The sequence below is a fragment of the Zea mays genome, chromosome 9, assembly GCF_902167145.1.
Source record: "Zea mays cultivar B73 chromosome 9, Zm-B73-REFERENCE-NAM-5.0, whole genome shotgun sequence".
Classification (NCBI taxonomy): domain Eukaryota; kingdom Viridiplantae; phylum Streptophyta; class Magnoliopsida; order Poales; family Poaceae; genus Zea; species Zea mays.
The window spans coordinates 54,200,115-54,211,251 of record NC_050104.1 but is presented as its reverse complement, the minus strand read 5'-3'; positions in this window follow the sequence as shown (position 1 = coordinate 54,211,251).

Genomic DNA, 11,137 nt, shown 5'->3' with positions numbered 1-11,137 from the left:
CGGTCTCGTAGTAGACCACCTTCTTCATTTTCTTTTTCTTCTTGCCACCCTTCCTATGTGACTTGGTGGAGGAAGCATATTCCTCCTTGTATTTGTCGCTGGACTCTCTTGATGGAGTCCATTCATTCTTCCTTCTCGAGCCTTTGACCTTATCGTCGGTGACTATCTCCCTCTTGGCGTGATCTCCCGACATCACTTCAAGTTGTTAGACTCTTAATGAAGCACCGGGCTCTGATACCAATTGAAAGTTGCCGAGAGGGGGCGAATAGGTGAAACCTGAAATTTATAAACTTTGACCACGCACTAAGGGCAGGGTTAGCATTAGAATTAAATCGAAGTATGAAAGATAGTTCTCCTTGCTTAGAGTTGCTCAATCAATGCGGATAACTTTGGGAGCAAACTCAAAACAATATGAGCAAGAGAACTTTAGAGAGAGGAAAGAGGGGAAACAAATCAAGTAAAGATCAAGAAGTGAACACGGTGATTTGTTTATCGAGGTTCAGTTCCAAAGAACCTAGTCCCCATTGAGGAGGCCACAAAGGCCGGGTCTATTCCAACCCTTTCCCTCACTCAATCGATCACACAGACCGGTTGAGGCTTCTCCTTAATCACTTGGGTCACTAAGACCCCGCAAGGATCACCACACACTTAGGTGTCTCTTGCTAGCTTTACAACGCACTTAGAGGAATAAGAATGGGAAGGAGAAAGCAATCCAAGCAACAAGAGCAACAAAAGAACACAAAACACCCTCTCTCAAGTCCCTAAGCAATTGAGTTGATTTGGAGGCATGGAGAGGATTTGATCTATTGATTGTGTCTTGGAGTGTAGTCTTTTGCTCTTGTAATGAATCTGAAGTTCAGAAAACTTGGATAACTTGAATGGAGGTGGTTGGGGTATTTATAGCCCCAACCACTATTCTAGCTGTTGTTGTCGATGGCACACCGAACAATCCGGTGGTTCACCGGACAGGACACTGTCCAGTGTCTAGTGCATGCCATGTCAGTGGCCCGTTGGGGTTTGGAGCAGTTGACCGCTGAAGTCCTTTGTCCTGTAGCTGCACCGGACAGTCCGATGGCACACCGGACATGTCCGGTGCGTTCTGACTTCGTAGCTCTAACTTCTGACTTCTTCACTATGCGCTTTTACTGTTCAACGCAGTCGATCGTTGGCGCATCTGTCCGTTGCTTCGTTGGCTCACCAGACATGTCTGGTGCACACCGGATAGTCTGGTGAATTATAGCGGAGCGACTCCAGGGAAAACCCGAGAGCGGCCAGTTGATGGGGTGCTCGGCCTGGGCACCGGACATTGTCCGGTGTTTCTAGTCTTTGCTCCAAACTTGGTTGAGTCCTCAACTTAATTTCTTTCTTGGTTTATGTTGAACCTTATGCACCTGAGACAAAATGACATCTAAGCAAACTAGTTAGTCCACATGGTTTGTGATGGACATCAAACACCAAAATCGATTATAGGATATGTTTTAAGCTCATTTCCCTTTCAAAAACCAAATCAAATGAGTCCCAGCACCCAGAAATAGCAGAGCGAGCACTATGCCCCGACCCCCATTGATGGCCCTCCGGCAAAGCCAAGTACACCCCCGGGTTCATCTAATTATTCAGCTAAGGGCGTCACATTCCACCCTCATGGTTGCACTATTATCCCAGGTGGTCACATAACGAACAGGTCCTTACGGAGAGGTACTCAGGAAACAACCTGAGCCCCCTAAAGTATCACAAGATCGTCATCGAGATAACATCATCGTATCATAATGATTCACATCATGTTCGTTGATCAAGGTAAATCAATAGCATAAAGCTAACCATAATAACCCAAAAAGGTAACAAGGACATGATGAATACAGACTAGCCAATCCTTAGGTTTCAATAAAGTAATGTGGGATGGTAAATTATAAAGTAAGTAGGACATAATAGGTCCGAGGACACTTGCCTTCACCAGGTTGTTGCTTAGGAAGATCTTCGGCAACACACTCAGGAACCACGAGCTGCTCGTTGTCTAAACAAAGTAATCATGCATTCAATACATTTGGATAAAGACAAATGGACAATACACCAAACATGTACAAACAAGTGGACAAAATCTCGAAAGAACATTATGAACACTAGAGGAAAACTTAAGGTTCTAGGGTGAGCTAGCACACCTAGAGGTTTGTGATTTCCTAAGTATAATCTATCTCCATAGCTTACACAACTTAATTCCATGTATCTTAATAAGGCACAAAAATTATACCAGGTATAGATTCATACATTACATATTATTAATCTCACAGTTAAACCTCCAATTACCACTAGGGTTTTCCTTTTCATTTTTCTTATTAATAAATAGCCATTACCTAAATTAATCTATAGTCTAGGCATAAAATTAACATGTGTAGACAGTGAATGATCATAATTTTAGCAGATAGAGAAAAATCTTATGAACCTTTTGCAATTTGAATCACTCAATTTGGAGTTCGTATGCAAAAGATATGAAATAAACAAGTTTTGGAATTTAAAACCCTAAATTAGGTCTAATTCTATGATTAAATAAAAGCCTAGGGTTATTTCTGCAAGAATACTGGGGCCTGCGCGCGAAAACCAGGGACAGTGGGTTGATTTCTAAAAAGTTGGGGGTCTCTTTAACAAAACTACCACTTGAAGGGGTATCATATTCTATCAGCCGTCAGATCTCAGATCAACGGCCGAGAAAAGATCCCGCGGGCGAGCGCGTGGCTGACAATTGGGCCAGGGCGATCAGCGAATGGGGATGAGAGGTGGGCTGACCGGTCGGGCCTAGCGCCAGGGGGCGCAGGCGACCGACAGATGGGCCCCAGTGGCAGGGCGCGTGCCCGGAACGGTATCCGAAGATTCAGACTGTGTGATCGAGATCGGATGGTTGAAATCAAACGCTAGGGGTTGACGGCTGCAGGCGGCGCTGCTCCTGCCCATGACGGTGAAGTCGCCAGAGCTGGGGCGGGTGCAGGCTCTAGGGGCTCCAAGGTCACCGGAGTTGGCCAGGACCGACGAGAAGGGCCCGACGAACTCGCTGGTAGGGTTCCAGCCATGAGACCGAGACCAGGGGCGAGAGAACGATGGAGGGAAAGCTCCAGGTGGGTGGGGGTAACTCTGGCGCAGAATCTTGGCCACGGGAGGGGGAATCGAGCGTGCTAAGGCTTGGACTAGCTCCAGCGAGGGAAGGGGAATGCTATAGACCAAAACAGGGGCCCGGGACGGGGTCAATTTGGCTGGATCCCGCGCGGGGCACGACAAACCGGCGCGGATGAACTCCAGCGAGGCCAAATTGGCTAAGACCAGGCGCGAATATGGAAAACCAAGCACGAGAACAAGTTCCTAGGGGTGTAAATGGATACTTATTCGGATATCAGTTTTTTGGTCTTTTTTATTGTGAATTAATAGAATATAGAATCTGCTATGCAAATTTATATTCTTGTTTTTATTATTGAGCTTGTAAAGATTCATGAAAGGTAAACCTCAAATCTATCATATATCTTCTCAAATAATAAATATAAATTTCGGATACAAATTGAATATGGATACAGATATTTTTTCACCTTTTTTGTTGTAAAGAGCAAATAATGTATGAAACAATTTATACAAAATTTTATTCTTATTTATAATAATGTGCTTCATAACATAAGAAGAGATTATCATCAAATTTCATACATATCTATTTTAAAATATTAAATTTGTCCTAACAGTTCGGATATCTGTTTACACCCCTACAAGTTCCTCACCTCAAGACGGAGCTCGGGGTGGCTTGGCGCAGCTTCTGGTGGGCTGGACGGCCGACACGGCGGGCGCGGGTCTCCGGCGAGCGCGAGCGGCGAGGGTAGAGCGAGAGAGAGAGTGAGCTTGCGCGAAATGAGATAAGAGAGAGAGCGGGTGCGGGCGGTGCTCAAAAGGGAGCTAGGGCGTGTGGGTAGGCGACGTGGTCGGGGTTCTTGGCGTGTGTGCGTGCTAATCCATGGTGGTTCACGGGGAAGGCGGAGCTGACAGGGAAGCCCGACGGCGCAACGATAGGGGACAGGCGCGCGGAGGGTATGACTCATTGCGCTGACGGGGCGGGCCCGCGGGACAGAGAGAACGCGCGCACAGGCGAAGGCAACTGGCACCGACGGACCGGCCCCACCGGGCAGAGGGAGGGGGAGGGAGCGCATGGGCGAGGGAACTGGCACTGACAGATGGAGCCCATTTGTCAGACGGCGAGGGCGCGCGCGGCCATGCTGGGCTAAACTAGGCTGAGTTGGGCCGAAATCGGTTTTCCCTTTTCTCTGAATTTCTAATTGCTTTTCTTTTTATTTTCCCTAGTGAACTCCATTCAAATTCAAATAATTTAAACATGTGAATCAAATAAAAGAATAATTTAGGCTCAGCATGATTCAACATTTCATGACTCACATAAGTTTTGACAAAATAAATAATTAGTCCCTCACCTAATTAACTTAATTCTATTCAAAAGGAAAAGAGAGAGAGAGTCTAGAGAGAGAGAGACCAGTGGTAACACCTGAATTTGGTACGCATTTAGAGAAGAAATTTTATACCCCCAAATTCAAGGTGTTACAATTTAAATGCTGATTTAAATACTAAACTACAAAAAGTAAATGTTGCTAGTTCATCTGTGGAGCATGTTTCAATTTGCAATAGACGTAAAGATATTGATATTAATGCTTGCAATGCTCATGTTTCCACTATTCTTAAGTTGAATGATGAAATTGCAAATCTTAATGGTCAACTTAAAATTTGCAAAAGTGAATATGAAAAGATAAAATTTGTCCGGGATGCCTACACCATTGGTAAACACTCCTCCATTAATGATGGACTTGGTTTCTAGAAGGGAACCAAGAACTTAACGAGCCAAAGGGCCTCTAATCTCATCAAGGAGAAAGGGAAGGCACCTATGGCTAGTAGCTCGCACTCTCTTCATCACAAAAAGAATCATGCTTATCTTTATGCTCATGTTAATAATGCTTCTAGTGTTGCTCATCATAATAGTTGTTATGATCATGTTGTTCTATCTAAACGTCATGATGCGATTTTTTATTCTCATGACATGTTTGCATCATCTAGCTCTACACATGCCCATGGTAGAAATAGACATAGGCGTTATGTTCATCATGTTGTTCCTCGTGCACCTAGAAATGCAACTAATGGCCCAACTATGCTTTATCATACCTATGATGCTTCATTTGTTCTTATGTGTAAAAATGATAAAGTTATTGCTAGAAATGTGGGGCCTAAGTGCAAGGGAGGCAAAACTTGCATTTGGATTCCAAAGTCTTATGTGACTAACCTTGTAGGACCCAACAAGAGTTGGGTACCTAAATCCCAAGCTTAAATCACCTTGCAGGCTTATGAATCCGGAGGCACAAGTTGGATTATTGACAGCGGATCCACAAACCACATGACGAGGGAGAAGAAGATGTTCACTTCCTACGTCAAGAACAAAGATTCCCAAGATATGATTATCTTTGGAGATGGGAATCATGGCAAGGTCAAAGGTTTGGGTAAAATAGCCATCACTACCGAGCATTCAATTTCTAATGTTTCCTTAGTAGAATCGCTTCGTTACAATTTGCTTTCTATGAGCCAATTATGTCTTATGGGCTATAATTGCTTGTTTACAAATTGATGTATCTGTCTTTAGAAGAAGTGATGGTTCGTTAGCTTTTAAAGGTGTACTAGACAACAAGCTTTATTTAGTTGATTTCACTAAAGAGAATGTCAATCTAGATGCATGTTTAATCGCTAAGACTAATATGGGTTGGCTCTAGCACCACCATCTAGCACATGTTGGAATGAAGAATCTTCATAAGCTTATAAAGGGAGAACATGTGTTAGAACTAACCGATGTCTGTTTTGAGAAAGACAGACCTTGTGCAGCGTGCCAGGTAGGGAAGCAGGTAAGAACTACTCATCCAAGCAAGAACATGATGACAACGTCAAGACCACTGGAACTCCTCCATATGGATCTCTTCAGGCCTATTGCTTATCTTAGCATCGGGGGAAGTATGGTCTTGTAATGTTGATGATTATTCCCGCTTCACTTAAGTATTCTTTTTGCAGGATAAATCAAAAACCTAAAGTACACTAAAGCGCTTCCTAAGGAGAGCCCAAAATGAGTTTGAGCTCAAGGTGAAGAAGATCAGGAGCGATAATGGATCTGAATTCAAGAACCTTCAAGTGGAATAATGTAACACCCCTGGTGTTACTGTCACTAAAACTTGAGCATAACATCATAAGCATTGGCATTTCATGTGTTTGTCACACCTAGAGTGCATTCACTAGGCAAAAAATTCAAATAAGTTGTATTGATGTGACATGTTACTAGTGAAACCCTAGAGTAGGATACTTAACCCTAAATTGGGCTCAGAAGGGCAAAGAAAAGCATGATAAGAGAGAACTTCAAAACTCATTGGACATGGTCATAAAATGTCACCTTGAATAGACTTATGGGATATCCAAACCCTAGAAGTATCAAAAGCCCTAAAAAGAACCCTAGAAAGCCCTAGACTTAAACCCTAGGGGGCTAAGTGCAAAATTAGTGCACTTTTGGACTAAAGTGCAAAAATCATGGAAATAAGGTGTCTTTAGTCATATGGTTCACAAACTTGGGGATTTGCAAATGAAACCCTAGGTTTTGGGCCTATTTGCAAAAAAAACCACTTTTGTGACTATATAGCTAAGTCTGAAAACAGTTGATCAGGGCTAACTTTGGAGCTTTGTAGATCGAGAAATTCAAAGAATTTGCCCTGGGTCAATGCAACAAAGTTGTAGAGCCATTGTAGAAGAACAACTTTACTACAGGTATTAAGTCTTGGTGCCATGAGGAATTTGGAGATAATATGATCCAAAGATGGGCTGTCAGGCGATTTTTAACTGAAATTGGGCACTGTTCATCGAACTTCAGAAAGATCTCACCGGCGATAAGAACGCCACCACGGTTGGGGATGGGTTTGCGGCCACGGTAAAGATCATCCGCGACGTGGCGTTAAAATGTTGCGGTGGCACTGCCCGGTTAATCCGCGGTCACTGAACCATCGCCATGGCTCTGCCCGCGCGGGTCAGCTCGCCAGCGCGGTTACAGCTCCACGATTCTCATCCAATTCTGGCCATCGATCTATAAATTGAGCTCGGATCCTGCTTCTTCACCACATCACGCACACAAGCACTTGAGCAATCGACTCAATTTCACCAGAAGAACTCACATAGTCCACAAAACCATTTTGCCCTGCTCTTCGCGCTGCCGTGAAGAACTCCTCTGTGGCTAGCACTCCTCGGGTCAGTAACTCCCCGATTGCTTCATGTTCTAGCTTCCTATTTCTCTTGGAGCCGACCAGTTGAAGTTTGCCAGAGTCCCATCACCGGAACACTCCTCTGCTCCGTAGAACGCCGCCGCGACACTCTCTCTGTCGACCCGCTTTTCTACTCTTGCCTAGTCCAAATTCAAGCGTGTACATAACCTCTGGTGAACCCGTAAAGCTTCCCCAAGCTTCAATTTTGTCATCCATGTCGTCGGTTGTTCAGAATGTGTTTACCCCTCTGATCATCCGCACTTTCGCCGTGAACCGGTTGATTCAAAGCCCCGCTGGTGAAATTGATTGAGGGGAAATGGGCGGGGGCGTCCAATCTGGTGTCTGCTGCACGGGAGCCCCAGCCGTTGCGGTATCCGGCCGGCATAGGCTCACTGGAGTTCGGCCTGTGCTGTTCACCGTCGTGGACCTCGGCCTGCGAACAATTAGAACATGGGGGTCCTTGTAAACTGTCAACGACTCACAAAAATAGTGTAGGGCACCACGTCCGGGTTATTCAAAACGCCAGGGGTCTATTCGCAAAGTCTGCGCGGGCACGGGCGCGCTTCTGCCCGTAGTGGGCCGACTCAGGCCAGTTTAAGCCCAGTTCTGTAGCACCTTTTTCCTTTTCTTTTTCTTCTAGACTTAGGAAATTTCTAGAATATTGTAGAAAAATGATAAAAATACCAAACCAATTTTGCTAGGTTTCTAATTTCCTATAGTATTTACTAAAAATAGTTTCATGATTTTTAGTCCAAATAGGAAATTATAGGGTATTTAAAATAGCCAAAAACCTTGTTTCTGGATTTTAGAGAATAAATAATAAATCCAAAATTCACTAAACTTTTAGGATAAACTCTATATAATATTTAGTGGCCTTGGGCAAAGTTGGGTATGATTTGGACCTTGTTTGATACTTAGAACACAAAACCCTACCCCCTGCCCTTTGAACTTCACTATTGACTCTGGAAACCCTAAGTTCTCGGAGATCCGTGAAGGAAAGTTGTATTCAAGACCTTAGATAATAAGCTTTTATTGTCTTTGCATCATCATGAGCACTACATGAGCATTCATTATTATACTTGGTTATATCTAGAAAACGAAGAGGAAGTAGAAGTCGAAGAGACAAGGACCTCATCACCACCACCACCTGTGGAACATCAGGCAGGCAACTGTTTCTATTTTGATATCTGCGGAACAGAGCCTGATTCACCAGTAACACAAGGCAAGCCCCGATGCATTTGGCACCTCCTTGTTCCTTTTAAAATCTTTCTCACTTACTTGATGCATTAGGTGAAAGGAGTTGTGTGCTAAACCAATTCCTGTATTTCCTTCCTTGGATTTGATTACTTCTCCTTAAATCCCTGTTTTACAAAAGGTTTTTCTTATGCTTAGCTTTGCTCTAGAAAAACAAAATGTTTTGTTTTCACAAAAGATGATGCTGCAAAGTGGGAGGGATGTTTTTGAAAATAAAACTTGATGGTGGATCCATCATGGCCATGATGGGTTCAACATCGGAAAAGATGTACCTCTGTCAGGTACCAAACTTTGGGTTTGAAAAGATAAAGCTGAGACCGGGCGGGTGACTTGCACGAGAAGAGAGTCTCAGTGTAGTGTCTCCGTCTGAGTCAGTTAAGGACCGTGCCGATGTAGGCTTGATGACCGAGGACCCTTTAACTGGTCACATGCCTTGTCATGGGTAAGCTTTGCCTCGAGCAGACTAACACCAGAATAAGATAACACGCAATGAGAGTGGAGAGATGGCGAGAGTAGCGTGTACCCTCCGTGGCATGAGGCTGGACGGTGGTGTATCTGTGCTCTCGGTTGGCATGAACCTGATCTGTTCTTAAGAACCCCGGTCGCGAGTTGACATATGCAAGTGTTAAGTGCTACATATGTCGTGTGATTGGAGATCCTCAGCTGAGTATAATCGATTCGGATCACCGTAACTTCGCGGATATGAACACTTGGTCACTGACCTATACGTAGAAATCCAGTAAAGATGAAGGGTTGTTAAGAAATTGGCTAGTACAGGTCAAGTGATTGAACTAGGGTATAAAGAACTCTAGTTGTAGGTAATTTTACTTAACTTGACAAATAAAACTGGATTTTTAAGGATCCACTATTAGTAAGCATTTCTACAAACAGAGTCATTGATTATTGATAAGTCTTACCTTAACTCCCTTAAAGCCAGCATATCCTTGAGAGTCTTTTACTTTGTCGGGTAAGTCTTGTGAAAGTACACTTCGTACTCAGGGCTTTGTCCCATGTTGTTTTAGGTGAAGAAGCGGCAAACTTTTGTTGCTTCTGTTCAAAGGTGGTACCAAAAGAAGAGAACCAAGACTAAAGCTGCGGGAGGGAAGGCCCTCTGTTAAAAACTTTTTACTGCCTAATCGGGAGGAGTTTTTGCCTCCCATGGTTTGTAATAATAATACTTAGCACTCATATATTATGTTCTGGTCTATAACTATATAACTCTGTCTTACGTTTCAATAAAAGTAAGTTATTGTAACTGCTTCCGCACTTTCGTATCTTCGATGTATTGTAATGTCTGCGTGACGGGTGAAACGCTCTTGGGAAGGTAAGGAATTCAAATACCGAACTTGTCAAGTGATCAGGTGCACCTGCAGGGTTGTCTGAGGTCCGTTGGACAAGGACAACTGTAGGTGGGCCTAATGACTTGGGAGGTTCTATCACAGCTGGTATCGGAGCGAAGCCCATCTCTTCAGATATTATGAGACATTTTCAAAAAGAATTTTCAAAGACTTATCTAGAAAATTTCTTTCCTTCTTATCCAATCTCCTTCTGAGATACTTATCTTAAAGACCAGATAGTAGAGTGCAATGTATAGAAGGTGTGAATCAACTAAGGTTGATTCTGTAATTATACATGCATCATGCTAAAAACTATGCTAATAAGATTTTCCCCTCATGGAGATATGCCGCCGCGCACGAGAAAGACCGCGAGCAAGTCTACCGGGCCGTTTGGCGTACCTCGCCATCAACTTGCTCCAAGGCATGCAGACAGTAGCAGTGGTAGTAACGATCCAATCAGGGATCTGGAAGCCCAAGTTGAACAGCTTCGATCAGAACCCTGTCACAAGAACGATATATGGGTCGCGGATGGTGAAAGAATAAACGAATTGAGAACAGACATCCGCCACCTGCAAGACCAACTAGCGGAACGGGATCTAGCGCTCGACCGGGCTATGAACTCTCGTTCACTAGCTTGGGCAAAGGAAGCTAGAGCTCGAGCCCGCGTGGAGGAGCTTAGCTCAGCCATGGATAATTTGCAGGTTTATTGTAATAAACTACATGAAAAAGTTCATGTATTGTATTCACAACTGCACCCTAACGTCCCTGCGGATCCTGTCGGGATGGGAGCCTGACCATCTGGAGCAGTGGGTGAAGCCCTTGGAGGGGAACTAGACCTTTTCAGGCCCCCTCCTTCAATGAATTTGGTCGACGAATGGTATCCTACCCCTGACAGTGAGGCTACCAAAAGCGACAAGAAGCTAGAGTAGTGTAGTATAGAAGTAGTGGTAATGTGTAATAGGTAATGTAATCCTGTTGTAAATTCAAGTCTGTAACATTACCCTTTTAAGTAATGTGAAATGGATGGTTTGTTTTGGCATATCATATTTCTTCAAATGTTCTTTGCCTCAGATGCCGTCTAAGACTCGCGCACAGGATGGGGCAGGAACCTCCCGTGGGAGGGAAGCAACCCCGAATCCACCCCCAGTACCTCCAACATTAGCTGAGGCCATCGCGGCCTTAGTTAATGCCACAGCTGACAACACCCGTTTCCTGCGGGAAATGGTGGGGAAACATATG